This window comes from Manacus candei, unplaced genomic scaffold (assembly GCF_025592945.1).
Source record: "Manacus candei isolate 608988 ecotype Guabito, Panama unplaced genomic scaffold, ASM2559294v1 h1tg000045l, whole genome shotgun sequence".
NCBI classification, from domain to species: Eukaryota; Metazoa; Chordata; class Aves; order Passeriformes; family Pipridae; genus Manacus; species Manacus candei.
Window position 1 is genome coordinate 8,754,821 of NW_026138093.1, and position 13,970 is coordinate 8,768,790.

General features: G+C 49.4%; 1 pseudogene; it reads left to right on the top strand.

Annotated features, from left to right (window-relative positions):
* The window catches only part of LOC127474812 (zinc finger protein 729-like), a 463,770-nt pseudogene that overhangs the window by 119,570 nt on the left and 330,230 nt on the right, over positions 1–13,970 (top strand).

A 13,970-nucleotide genomic window follows, 5' to 3' on the forward strand; every position in this document is an offset into this window, starting at 1 on the left:
TGCATCCTGTCGTGGGGCCTTTCCAGTCAATTCCAGGGTTATCAAAGCCAACTTGAATGGGCTCTTTGTCTCACACCACAATGTCACCCAAACCACTCTCTCCTCTGACCCTCACCCACAAAAGTTCACCCAAGTTGTTCATCCCCTAGAGCAGCTCCACAGGTCCAAGAAGCTCCTTCCCGCTGAGGACACCTCTCTCCTGCTCTTTCTCTCCTGTGTCTCCTTGGCCTTCTCTCCCAACCCATCACAGCCCTGCAACCTGGGAACTGTCTCAGCAGGCCTGGGCTGTTATTACCTGCAAGTGGAATGAAGAGAGACTTGGGGCTGCAGCTCCTCCTGCCTGTGCCCCACACGCAGGGCATTGGGGCCTGTCTGGCTGCAGCCCCTCAGGGGGCACCGGGGTAAGAACAGACTTGCAGTGGGGAAAGCTGCTCTGAAAGCCCCGAGAGCTGGGGTGTGCAGAGGCTTTGCTGACAATGGCCTTAGGGGTGGATGTGCTGGGACTCAGGCCCAGGGGGAAAATCCCAGGCCTGATCCCTGAGGAGATCAGCACATGCTGCTGAAATGCTGGGGGAGAGAAGAGCCAGCAGAGGGAGGAAACAAGTGTGGACAGCATGGGCTGATGTGCTTTGGACTCGTGCCTGGCCCGGCCTTGGTTGGGCAGAGAAGGGACAGCCTTTGTGTCCCTGCAGGGCTGGGATTCACTCCCTGTCCAAAGGCCCCCAATATGTCTGGGAAGCCCTGGGTGGTGCCTGTCACACAACTGCTGGGAATGGGGAGGGGGTTCCTGCACAGGCCCTGTGCTGTCCATGGCAGCTGCTGCACTTGTGCTGCAGAGCCCTGGCACCTCCCCTGGCACTACAGGCCCCTCTTTGGCTGTTCAATCCAGGCTCAGCTGCCCTGAATTAGGTTCAGCAGTGAAGGGATGTCCAGGAGACAACTGCTATTGTACTCTAAAGACACATAGAAAATACCTCTGATAAAGAACAGGAGAGAGACCTCTCTCCCTGTGCCACCTGACTCCATTTGGTCACCTGAACACCTCTAGGGGCTGCCCTGGACAGAAGGAACAGTGACAGGTTCCCCTGTCCTACACGTGGGCACCTTCTGCCACTGAAGTTGGCCAAAGCAATGTCCCAGCAGCCTCCAAGAAGATCCCACAGCTGCTGCCCTGTCCCTAGGAACTGCTCCATTGCAGCCTGCAGTTCCCAGCAGGAATCTTGGTCACCTCTGGCCCCTCAGGAGGAACCAGGGCTTTGTGTCCCAGCAGGTCACTCCTGGCTTTGGTCTTCATTCATTGCCATGGGAGCTGGGACAAGGAGTCACCTGCAGGGGCCTGTTTTGGGCCCACTGAAGTGGGGCAGGAGGAATCCCAGCCCATGGGGGTTGTGGAGGGAGCTCAGTGTCCTTCTGGCCCCAGGTCTGCAGAGCCACAAGGAGACACCTCTGTTGACTCAGCTGAGTCCCTTCCCTCAGTGCAGGTGAAGGAGATCCCTCCTGGGCACTGTCTGGGTTTCCTGTCTAATGATGGGACATGAAAAGGGGACTCTTGGACTTAACTCTGTGTCTGTTTGGAGACATGACCCTGCTGAAAGAAGTGTCTGTACCCAGCTGAGAGAAGGAACATGATTATTTCCTTCAGCTGTGTGCCAGCAGGTTCCCCTGGAGCCCCAGGGACAGCTGGAGGGAGCCCAGAGGGGCAGAGAAAGGGCTGCCTGGGGCTGTTGCTGTGCTGCTGAGCTGGGCCGGGCTCCTGGCACACAGGGAGCTCCTGGCAAGCAAGAAGAGCTTCAAAGAGACAGCTCTGCTGGTGAGCAGCTCCTCTGCACAGCCCAGCAGGGCTGAGGGCACTGCCTGCAGCACCCACGGCACAGGAGAGAAGGCAGAGAGATGAGAGGCAGCCAGGGCTGGGAGGTGACTGAGCTCTCACTACAGGAGAAACCTTCCCAGGATTTGAAGGAAGAATTCTCTGGCTGTAGGAAAGTTCAACTTGCCTTCCTGGAGGCATCTCCTAAAGCTGCCACATCCCACAGCTTCCAGGATCTTTCAGCAGGACTCTCCCAGTTGCTGCAGTGCAGGGGAAGTGGCCATATGGCAGAGCAGGGCAGGAGCTGCAGGCAGCAAGGGCAGAGAGGAGAAGGGAGCAGGAGGTTCAAGGGATCCTGGGGTGGGAGGACAGGGCAGAGCTGTTCAGGGCAGGAACCTTGCCAGCCCTTTGCCAAGTCCTCCCTGGCTCTTCCTGCACACACAAAGCCTTGGGCTCATCCAGACTCCAGCTGCTTTTCTTGGCACTATTTCTTTCTTAGGCTGTTTTCTGACAGGAAGAAAAGCTCCACCAGCTCTGACACCCCCCTTCCAGACCTCTCAGGATACTCCTCTACTGTCCTCAATCTTTGCACCCCTGACCCCTGAGTCCTCAGCCTCTATATACGGGTCATGTACTTGAGGCCCCAAATTCCTTCCTGGGAGATCTCTGGGACCTCTCCAAAGTTTTGGAAGATGACAATAGAGTGCTCTGATCCCAGGAAACACAGAGGGACACTTTTTTCCAAGGGTTGTCTTGGCAGAATGAGGCACAATATCTTTAAACTTTCTGGCACAAGGGAGCTCTGAGCTCTGGGTACGGAGGGAGCTCCAAGTGCCAACCACGGGAGTGGGAGCTACAAATCATCAGGGCTTGTGTTCTTTGGAGGGCCAGGCACTGGTGAGAGTGGGGTGTGTGTGCACATGGAAGGACTTGAAGGGCACAATGAACTGTCTCAAAACACTGTCAAAGCAGGAAAATCCCATAAGGCACCACAACACATCAGCACTGGTGGCAAACAGGAAGGCCTTTAATTCCAAGGCCTAAAGGGAGGTGAAGCTTTGCAAGTAGCCCCCAGGACAGAATTGCACTGTGCAGACTGTGGGAAAGAGCAGACAGCCCCAACAGGAAGCCAGGGCTGGTAAGGCAGGTCTGGGGAACCCATCCAGACAAAGATTCCCACCTGCAGACTGGAAGCACACCGGGCAAAACTCCCACCGTGGCAAGCTGTGGGAAAGGAAGCAAGTCCTTGTAGATGTACCAGCCCAAGCTGTGGGAACAGCATCTACCCCCCTGAATACCCGGGGCTTGGGCTGGATAAAAGTGATAGCCCAGAAGCACAACTTGGGGACCCTCCACCGAGCAGAGCAGGGTGAAGAAGGACCGGTGGGAGCCTCAGGGGTCTCCATGGTGTGATACATTTACTTCATCTCTGTCTCTCTCTCACTGGCTTCCCACCACCTCCTTCTTCTCTCTCTCTCTTTCTATTTCTTCCTTTCTCTCTCCCTCCTATTTACTGTAAATCAAACCTGGACTGCTGACTGTGGCACATGGTCTCCTTTGCAGCTGAATTTAGGCAGCAGTGTTATTTAATAATGGGAACCTGAGAGTATCCATGAGGTTTTACAGTGTGGGAATCAGGCACACCCTTCAAGATGGATCTCTCACTATTATCCCAAGCTCTTTTTTAGTGGAAGTTTCTTTACGGAAGCTGAAGTGCATCTCTGTCTCAGACAGCCAAGGATAAGGTGACTGAGGGAATTCAGTTGCTCTCTTTAATTAATACAGGATTATTTCCCTATCATTTGGTGAAGCTAATAATGTGACTGGTGGAATGTCAGTAACAATTAAATCATAAACTAGTGCAGCACCAAAGGGAAAACTTACTTTAGTTATGGAGTATTGCCAGCAGAAATATTGAAAATCTTATCCATATTTACACTGATAAAATACCACATGTACTTCCTGGGATACTGCAAGCTTTCTACAATCCTTGTGGCATGTCTTTACAGAGCAAGAGTGAACATTTTGAGATGATACCTTAAAAAATGAGTTGCAGTTCTATTGTTTCTTGAAGAGATCCTTCTAGGGGTTTCCACCCCTTGGGGTCTACCACTTTTCTTAGCCTCTGGGGGAAAACGAAGTCCAAACTACTACAGCACCACATCCTAAACGCAGGAACACGTTCAAGGTCAATGTCCTATTTTAGACCTTTTCAGCAGCTGTGATATTGTGATAATCACACTTAAAATATTCCTCTAGAAAGAATAAATTAGCCCTTTTCACTAGAAGTATTCTTATGATCAAAAACAAATCTGAAAGAGAACAAATTCAGATTTCTTTTTTTTGTTTGTTGGTTGTTTATTTTTCAGCAACGCAATAAATTGCTGTCCCTAACTGGGATGGCTTTTCTACCCAAGAATTAAAAATAAAAACCCCAAAGTTCACTATATTCTGCACTTATATTACCTTTGGGTTTTTTTGGAGGCCTCCTCTATGTAAAAATACCTTCCTTAAAATGCATTTATGCTTTCTGTAACAACCAAACCATTCCAGCTGACATACCATTCTATCACCAATACTGCAGTGAAATGTAATATCCCACTAAAGCAGAAGGGAAAGAAGACAACTGAGCATCAGCAGCTCTTCCTAAGCAAGATCAGGGGTTTAGCTCCATCTAACTGAGGGATGAGATGTGCCCCTCAGTGGGTCTCTTCCCACTCCCCCACCAGCCCTTCTACCCGACTGCAAGCTCAAAGTTCTAAAAAGAGAAGAAGAAGCTGGAGCGTCAATATTTCCCCAGTGCAAACCCCAATAATCTTTGCTGGGAGCTGACAGGAATTGCTGTTCCACTGCCCTGGGATATCCTGGCTTGAGGCGAGAGCGCAGCCCCGCCCAGGGCCCCCAACCCCTCTGAGAGCTTTTGTAGGGTCTGTTTGTCCATGTCCCTGTGGCAGAGGCTCCCCCGACACCTGCCCTGGAGCTGGTCCAGCTGCTGGACCAAACAAGGCATTGTCCAGCCTGCCTTCCCCCAGCCCCGACCGCCCCAGCCCATCTTCCATCGCTCTGCTTCCTTTTCCTGCCCCTGCTCCCCCTCCGCTCCCTTCCCTCGGGCATTTTTATTAGGAATGTTCTTGCTGTTCTCACTGTCCAAGCATGAGCTGATCCCCAGGGGAGCCTGTGGAATGTAACCCCTCAAGCACTAAATTCCTTCCCCTGTTCCAAAGACACGGGTTTGTTGTTGCTGCCCCTCCCGCTGAGCACCAGCTCCGTCTCCTGCTCCTGCCCAGCGGCTTTGCAGAAATCCAGGGCTGGGTGTGGATTGAAGGCTGTGGCAAGGGACAGGATAAAGTTGCTTGGCTTCCACCCTTGGTGTCTCAGTGTTTGTGATCTTGGGAATCCTCACAAACCTGGAACAATGGCAGATTATCTGTTGTGGCAGGATATGTAGCTGGAGATTGTTTTGATCTGAGTATAAATCTTCCTTGAAAGTACAACTGATAGAAAACAATGTAAAAAAAAAGGGAAATGGAAATAATAAGAAAAAAAATAGTAAAAAAAAAGGAGAGAAAAAAGAGAAAAAAGAGAAAAAAAAAAGAGAAAAAAAAGGAAAGAAAAAAAGGAAAAAATGAGAAAAAAAGAAAGAAAAAAGAGAAAAAAATAAAAAAGAGAGAGAAAAAAGGGGAAGAAAAGAAAAAAGAAAGGAAAAAGAAAGAAAAAAAGAGAAAATAAAAGAAGACAGAAAAACTAAAAACCAAAACGCCCGATCCTCCCCCGGCGCAGGGACTACAACTCCCACAATGCCCCGCGCAGACGGAGGGCGGGCAGGGGCCGTGGCCGCGCGCTGATTGGCTGCGGGGTGGGTCTGTAAAGGCGGAGGGCGCGCGGAGCGAGCGCCATTTTGGCCTCGTGGTCGGGAGTGAGGAGGACTCGCCTGCGGCCGCTGCACTTCGCTGGGTGAGTTGGCGGGGGGGCGGCGAGAGCGGGGTCTGGGGATCCCCTCGGGGGCTGCGGGGAGCGCGGGTGTGGGTGGAAAGGCTGGAGGGCTCGGGAGGGTTTAGCGGGGGGGTTCGAGGGTTCCCGGGGACGTTTTGAGGGGTCCCTGAAAGGACTCGGGGGGGAGGTTGAAGGTTCCTGAAGAGTTTTGGGGAGTCTGATAGGGGTTTTGTTTTCTGAGAAGATTTGGAGTGTCCCAGGTGGGCTTTGGAGGTCTGTGAAGAGGGTTAGGGGTCCTGGGGGGCCTTTGCGGGGACCTTCGAGGCAGTTTTGGGGTCTCTGGGGGGTTTAAGGGGTCACAGACAGTTTTGAGGGCCCGTGAAGGGGATTGGGGGTCCCTAAATGGGCTTGGAGAGTCTCAGGTGGGTTTTGTGGGTCACTGAGAGGGTTTAGGGGGTGCTGGGGAGGGATGAGGGGTCCTTGAGGAGGTTTCGATGAGTCGACGGGGGAATTTCAGGGGTTTTGAGGGGATTTTGGGGGGTCCCCTAAAGCCCAGCAGTGGGTTTCAAGGGATCCTCCAACCCCCAGGGGAGGGGTCCTATGGATGCCCCCAAAAATCCGGGGGGGGGGAGATGTACCACATCCGGGTAAGGGGATCCCAGTGCCCCCAGTATATCCCAGTGACCTCCCAGTGCCCCTCAGTATGGCCCAGTAACCCCCTCAGTGACCAGCCAGTGTGTCCCAGTGACCTCCCACTGCCCCCCAGTATGACCCAGTGATCCTGCAGTGAGCACCCAGTAACCCCCAGTATGGCCCAGTAACCTCCCAGTGTCCCTCCGTGTGTCCTGGTATCCCCAGGTAACTCCCCAGTGCCCCCCAGTGTGCCCCAGTTCCCCCCGAGTCCATCCCAGTGGTCTCTCAGAGGGCCCCTGAAAGCCTGGTGAGGGGGGGCACGGAGAAGGGGAAGCCTGGACAGTGGGGACCCCTGGGATCCCCTAAGACAACAAAGTGGAGAACCTGGAGAGGGGGAATTTCTGGGAATGCGGCATCCCGAAGGCGAGAATCAGAGGAGAAGGGAGCCTTGGGACCCCCAACACTCCCAGCATCTCTAGGTAGAACCCCCAGGATCCCAGACAGGGGAGACTCTCTGAACCCTAGAGGGGGGAAACCAGAGAAGGGGAACTCTTAGGAGAATTTTTTTGGGCTCATCTTCATATTTTAGAGTATTTTTTAGGTGAATCTCAACTTTTTTCAGTTTGGGGGGGCAGGAGTCTTCTCACTCTTTCTTATAGGCTTTTACCTGAATCTTGATGATTTGGGGTTTTCTGGGCTGAGTCTCGGTGTTTTGGAGGTTTTTATGGTCACAGGATGCCCGGTGAGTTCTAGAGATGGACTTGGGCAGGAGGAACCCCCAAGCCAACGCGCTCAGCCCTTGTTTTACCCCCCATCAGGATTTGTCCTTCCCAAAGCTTGGTCGGATGGAGGAGGAGGCTGTGAGGAAGAGGAAGATGCCTTGGGCCCCCCAGGCAGGTGAGGAGGAAGTCAGTGTCCCTTTGGGCGGGTGTTGTGCTGGCTCTGTCAGCCCAGCATGGCCCCGGCTGCAGGACAACCCCGCTGGCGCCGCCGTCCTGCCGGGGCCGGAGTTGGGGGGATGTCCTTGGCCTTCCCTGTGGGCCGGAGGCAAATCCCCTGCCTGTCCTTCTTGCTTCCTGCCCCAGGCCCCGAGCTGAGGAGGGAGAGCCCGGAGGACAAATCCCCCCGTGAGACCCTGGTGGGAGAGGCCGTTTTGAAGGGCTCCCCGGCGCAGGAAGGCAGCGGGGAGGAAAAGGGCCGGAGATCCCCCCGCAGGAGGGGCTCCAAAGCCAGCCCAGGGTGCTCTGAGGAGGAAAGAGCCAGCCTGTGCCGGGAAGGCGGCCGGAGCTTGAGTGGGAGCTCTGAGCTGGTGGTCCCTGATCAGCCTCCCAGCAGGGGGAAGCCCTTCAGGTGCTTGGAATGTGGGAAGAGCTTCAACAGGAGCAGCACCCTCCTCACCCACCAGCACATCCACACTGGGGCACGTCCCTACCCGTGTGGGGAATGTGGGAAGAGCTTCAGGCAAAGTTCCAACCTTATCCAACACCAGCGCATCCACAGTGGGGAATGGCCCTACACATGTAGGGAATGTGGGAAGGGCTTCAGTGACAGGTCCACTCAACGCACCCACCAGCGCATCCACACTGGGGAACGTCCCTACAAGTGTGGGGAATGTGGGAAGAGTTTCAACTGCAGCTCCAACCTCCGCACCCACCAGCGCATCCACACTGGAGAACGTCCCTACACGTGTGGGGAATGTGGGAAGAGTTTTAGGCACAGCTCCACCCTCCACTCCCACCAGCTCATCCACACTGGGGAACTTCCCTACACATGTGGGGAATGTGGGAAGAGCTTCAACTGCAGCTCCAACCTCCTCAGCCACCAACGCATCCACACTGGGGAGCGGCCTTACACGTGTGGGGAATGTGGGAAGAGCTTCAGTGACAGCTCCAATCTTCGTGCCCACCAACGCATCCACACCGGGGAACAGCCCTACACATGTGGGAAATGTGGGAAGAGGTTTCAGACCAGCTGGAATCTCCTCAGGCACGAGCGGACGCACACGGATGAGAGGCCCTTCCGCTGCACCGACTGCAGGAAGGGCTTCAAGCAGAATGCTCACCTCATCACCCACCGGCGCATCCACAGCGGGAGAGGCCCTACAAGTGTGGGGAGTGTGGGAAGAGCTTCACCCACAACTCTACCTTGACCAAACACCAACGGACCCACCAGTAAGGGAAGCCCCACCAGTGCCCCGACTGCGGGAAGAGCTTCGACCGTAGGACTGACACACAAAAAAGGTTTCAAAAGGTCCTCAGGATTTTGAGTATCTGCACTCCAACATCAGTTTATTCTTTTGAATATGTGTAAGTTTAACCTCATTTTAGTCTGAAAGCCAAATTCACCACTACCCCATTCCCTGATAACCGTGGGCTGGTTCTGACAAGTGAGGCAGAAATTACCCACTGCCCAGCAAAAACCAGTGGGGCCAGCCAGTGGTCTCTGCCCTGGCAGCCCAGTTTCCCCAGTCTCATCTCAAAATGACCAGTTACACTGAAGCAAATAGCACTGGAACCAGTGCAACAAGCCCCAGTCTGACTGTCACACCTGCCCACGTGTCCTGTTTTCTGCTGCTCTACAGACTTCCTTGTATAAAATACAATGGAAAAATGAACAGGTTTTGGGGTTGTTTTGGTTTTGGGCTCAGGTGGTTTTTTTCCCCCCACTGTTCTCATTAACCTCATTTCAAATCTATTTCAGTGTTTGAAGATGAATTAAAATTTTGAATGATTTTTAATGTCAATGCCTTGACCAAAGTATCAAAACATGAAAAATAAAAAAAAAAACCCGAAGCTGTCCATTTTTGTCACAATCAAACACTCAGAAGTACTAACATAAGCACAGTGAAACCCCCATAAATAAGACCATTAAAATAATTTTAATATTTACATATTAATAAATTTTTAATAACTTTAACATAAGGAAATTTAATTCCTGACATCAGCTTTCCCCACCTCCCAAAAAGGTAATTTAGTTACATCTTAGTCACCCTTGAAAGGCTCTTTCCAGTTGGGTTGGCCTCTGCCTTAGACACTCATGAGATCTACCAAAACCAACTTAAGGGCAAATTTCCCCACCAGGTTCAACTGCATTGGTTGTACCAAAATCTTTGCAAGTAACCCCACATCTTTCATCTTAAACTCTTCTCTCAGCCTTGTAAAATAATTAGCAGTAAACAGAGCTGATAATGTGTTATAATTAAGGACATGTTCTTGTTATCAAAGTTATTCATACAGCAAAAAGATGCCACAGGAATGGCCAAAATATTAATAGCAACTTCTACACTTTGGAAATCTACATTTGGTTTAAAAGGTTTCACAGTGGTTGTTTCCTTAGGAATTCAGGCACATTTTACTAACAAGTTTCAATAAAGTTACAAAAACATCTTCCTCCACCAAGACACATGCAGTGATCCTAACCTGAGGTAGGCACTGAAAAGCCCAATTTTTTTCTTAGCTGTCACGAGTCTTTCATTCCTTCTGCCACATCAATTAGGCATCAGCCCATTTTTCAAGCTGCTGTTCTCTACCAGCTCCTGCTTTGGTTTCCAAGCCCAGTATTTTGGCCACGATAAAATCAGGGACCTGGGCAGTCATGTCAGAATGACAAAGAGTACTGACCCTCCCTGCCAAGGGAGACCAACCATTCCCAGCCTCGACCAAAGATTCAAGGCAGCGATTCTGAAACAGAATTTACAGTTTTTCTCTTCAGTTTTTTGCTGCAATTCTCTGTTGCTCTATTAAAAGACCACAGCAGTGAAAGACAAGGCCTGATGGCCAAACCCAGGGCTTCAGCCACTTGAGGTCTATTGAAACCTTCTGTTCCTCAAGTGGGAGACTGAAATCCAGCACAACTTTCCTTCTGTGCATCTGAGGAGGTACCAAGGGAAGAGGAAAATTTAAAGGATTCATTTTTATGTATTTGAGGCCGTGTTTTAATATAAGTAGATTCTGAGAGAGCACAAAGGAAGCAGTTTGCTCACACATAACTTTTATGGCTGATTTCACACAGTCCAAATTCACAGCGAAAAGGAAGTTCCTGAGTTGTTTCAGGGTTTTCGGTGTTTATACATTTATTTATTTATTTTTTATATTTAAGGCCTAGGAATTCGAATTTATATTTGGGTACCATTTTATTCAAACATTTATTTTAATTAAACATTTTTTACGTATTTATATTTTTAATATATTTAAGGCATAGGAATTTGAATTTATATTTGGATAACATTTCAGGATCCACACATTTGGATGCTTTTGCAATTGATTTTTGAAGCAACTTCTTTTGTAGACAACTGTTGCATTAAGTAAATTAAGGCTTTCACATTCAGCCCCTTCCTTTAGGTAAGGATTATAAACCAGAAAAGGAGGGAAGAATTACTCGGTGTGTAACTGAAAGGCCAAAGTCCTACCCAAGAAACCAGATGTGACAACAGCTCATTTACAACCCAGTGAGAAAACAAACAAAAATGCACACAGAAAGATTCAGGAGTCATGTGAAGATGAATATAAAAATGGAACATGAGTCACATGTTTTAGAGATTCGAGCAGATGACTGGGGGCTAGAAAGGCGTCAGTGGATGGCACAGGAAGAGTTTTGAGGAAGAGCTGGAAGGAGAAACCTGGCAAGAAATCTGCTGTTCTACACAGACCTGCAGTGGGAAAAACAGTTTAAGGCTTCTGAAGGAACAAAGTAATAAAACTCACAGAGCCCAGGAGCAGAAGAGATTCAATACTTGCCAAAAAGCATCAAAACTAAGCTCATGGACACGCATTAAAAACTGAATTCCTCCAGTTCATGAATTCCACTTTTTTGCTTCTGGACTGAACTCGGTGATAAAACTGGTCCAAAGTCACAAAATGTGGCAGGGACAACAAAAGGTCAAGACCAAATTCCTTTTAGTTAAAGAAAAACTGGAAAAGATTCTGTTCCTGTATTCATCCAGTGGAGATGAATAATTTTTTAATTATTAATTTTAATTTTAATTTTTCTACTCAAGTCTGCCAATGCTGTGGTTTTTTGACTATATGAGGAATGATCTGAAGTCTATCAGCTCACAGTTTAATTTAAAAAAAAACAAAACCAAACAAATAAAAAACTGTACTAGCTTTACATATCATTTTGTGCAAAGCCAGACCTTTGATTGGGTGTTTTTAAAAAGCTAAAAAGTATATGGTATTAGGAAGAACAACTTACCAGTCCTTTGACCAAGAGCAGCTATTTTGCTTACAGTGAGCAAATCAATTCCTCCACACATCTGCAGGGAAAATGGGATACTAATGCACTTGAATTAAAATTAAAAATAATAAAGAAATCCTAATAATTTAAAATTAAAAATAATAAAGAAATCTTAATAAATTAAAATTAAAAAGAATAAAGAAATTGTAATAATTTAAAATTAAAAAGAATAAAGAAATCCTAATAAATTAAAATTAAAAATAATTAAGGAATCCTAATAAATTAAAATTTAAAATAATAAAGAAATCCTAAGGACCAAGCATTAGACTGTGAGTATTACACAAGTCCCATCCCTGAATGAAAAAAAACCAACCAAGCATTAGAAATGACAGCATATGCTACAAAAGACATTTTATAAAAATCTTTCAAGTATCACCAGGGAATGTGTTATCAAAGAACCTGTGCAAACCACCCAAGAAATTCAGGCCCTGTCCTGTACACAAATCCCTTGAGAAATTACCACCAGACAAACACAGATAACCATATATTGCTCTTACAAGAAAAGGCAGCTCCAAAGAGCTCAGAAAAGTAAACAAGGGACAGGTAAAACTGCCTTTATTGTAATACCTGTTCAGCACAAACAGCATCAGGGCAATCCAGGAAAGGTGCAGACCATTATGACTGAAGTGCTCAATTTTGTATTTAGCATGGAACATGCAGGTCAGCCAAGATCTGCTCCTGACACTGCGGGGTTTAATTTTAATCTTTAATTTTGCTGTTTTTTGAAGAGCAGGTCAGTTAAAAGTTGCAGCTTTAGACATTTCAGGATTTAACATCAGGAACACAAGTCTTGGGTCTCACAGGCTCAGTCCCCTCATTATCCTCAGGCTGGTCTTGCCTTCATTGTCACAGACTGTGCAATATCTCAACTCCCTCCTCCCGCCGCCGGCACAACATGGCCGCCCGCTCACTGCTCAGGGAGAGGCGGGAGCGGCCACCGCCCCCTTCCACTCCCACCAGGCCGGGCCGAGCCCACCTCCGCCCGCCCCAGCCCAGCCCCGACCCTGCTCGGGCCGACACCACCTTCTCTGCCAGACCCTTCTCCAGACATCTCTTCGTACCCTCGCCTGCCTGCACGGCGAGGTTCAGCCCCCCCGAGGTGGCTGCTGGCGCCCCGCATCTCGCTTGCTGCCATTCCACAAGCAACACCTCTGTTCTCATCAGCCCTTGACGTGGCCTGGCCCAGGGGGAGCTCACCCACCAGGCTCACCACAGAGAGCGGGGCCACAAACCCCTCTCCTCTGATCCGAGTACACAACCTGTGTTGGGCACCCTCAGCTCCTGAGGGACGGAGCCACAACAACCCCACACCCGCCCCTCTGCCACATCAGCCCCAGCCCTCGTTACCGCTGCTCAGAAACAGCACAGACACCTAAAGAAAACTAGGTGTCCTACTTTTTTTAGCCAACACCATAGAGACTGCCTGGCATGCCAGTGTCACCAGGACACTGTCTCCTATTTTGACTACAGCCATGGAAACAACTTCAGATATCAGCAGGATGGAAGGGCATCCCCCCCATTCCTCATCACTGCCATCAGTGCTGTCCCCAGCCCCAGCTATGGTGTTCCTGTGCGAGAAGCACACCCAGCAAACATGACTAGAATTAATATTTACATACTTCAGCAGTCACTGTAAATTATATACATGCTTTTGCCTTCTTTCATTTGCCCAGCTTACTCCATTAAAACCAGAAATTTTCCCATTCTTCCTTTTTCATACTAACAATGTGAGTAGTTATGGCAGAATTTAACCAACAATGCTCCAAGTGATTATGGAAGGTCTCAGGAGCCAATCTGGCTCTTGAAATCACACAGCTGGACTTTTAGCAGCGCTCTCCTGAGCTGGGTCCTGGAAAAGCCTCAGGGAGGTGGTCAGCTGAAAAGAATCAATCACTATGACTCTGAGCCAAGAGATGTATTTCCTTTGAAACTACAGAGAAAAGCTGACCTCGTGTATAGGATAGCAGGGGATATCTACTGCTTGTAGACAGTGGGATAAGGTGTTACCATTTTAAAGACGAGATGGTGGGGGCCCACATAAAGGTACTCCCTTTACAAAAAACACCACTCGCACCCAATGTTATGCCTCCAGCGCTCCTTTATTTTTTTGGAACAGTGTGTCTACTAATAAGGATTTGTGGGCTTTGGGGTTTTAGGGTCAACGTAGCATAATTTTCTGCATCGTTGGGGCCCGTTGCTAGGGGCTGGTTCCACATCCACAAGTGCTGGAACACTGCTAGGCGTCAGGTGGTGTGTCACAGGGGGGCCCTTTGTGACATCCCATCACAGCACACGTGGTCAGCACAGCCCCAGTGCCAGCACCATTGTCCGGCAGGACAGCGACGCGACAGGACGGGAGCAC